We start from the raw sequence: 584 nt of genomic DNA, 5'->3' as shown, positions 1-584 counted from the left end.
CTCCAGGTGGGGTCTGGAGATCTCCTGGAATCCCAACTGATCTCCACTATGGCATTATGCCTGTGCTGCCCCCAGCCAGCGTTAATGTACCTTTAAGCGTAGTTACACCTGGGAATTGGAGTCCACAGTTAGGGGTCCCAGAAGCTTCCCTCTGACTGGCTCATTAAGAGTAATTTCCTGAGCTCTTTAGGAGTTTTATTGTTCTTTTCCATTTCTTTGTCCATCAACCCTTACCACAAGGAGAGGGGAAGCCCATCTCTTTTCTCACCACGGCCATAGGATTGACCTAGATCAGAAAGATGTAACGCTCTATCCAGCTATCAGCTACAATGCCCTATTGAGGCTCTTCCCCCTCCACCAACCCCGCCCTCCCCAGGTTCCACCCTCTAAACCTTCAGGTGTTTCCCAATCTAGAGTTGGCAGCCCAGTGGGCCTGTTCACATGTTACAGTGAATGCATGTACGTCCTGCATGAATGTGCATACATCCGTTTGTAAGAAAGAGCCAGTGTGCATTTACAAACTGGAGAGCCAGTTTGGTGTAGTGGTTAAGTGTGCGGACTCTAATCTGGGAGAACCGGGTTTG

The sequence above is a fragment of the Gekko japonicus genome, unplaced genomic scaffold (assembly GCF_001447785.1).
Source record: "Gekko japonicus isolate JY-2015 unplaced genomic scaffold, Gekko_japonicus_V1.1 scaffold3719, whole genome shotgun sequence".
Classification (NCBI taxonomy): Eukaryota; Metazoa; Chordata; class Lepidosauria; order Squamata; family Gekkonidae; genus Gekko; species Gekko japonicus.
Note: the sequence above shows the minus strand (reverse complement) of the source record.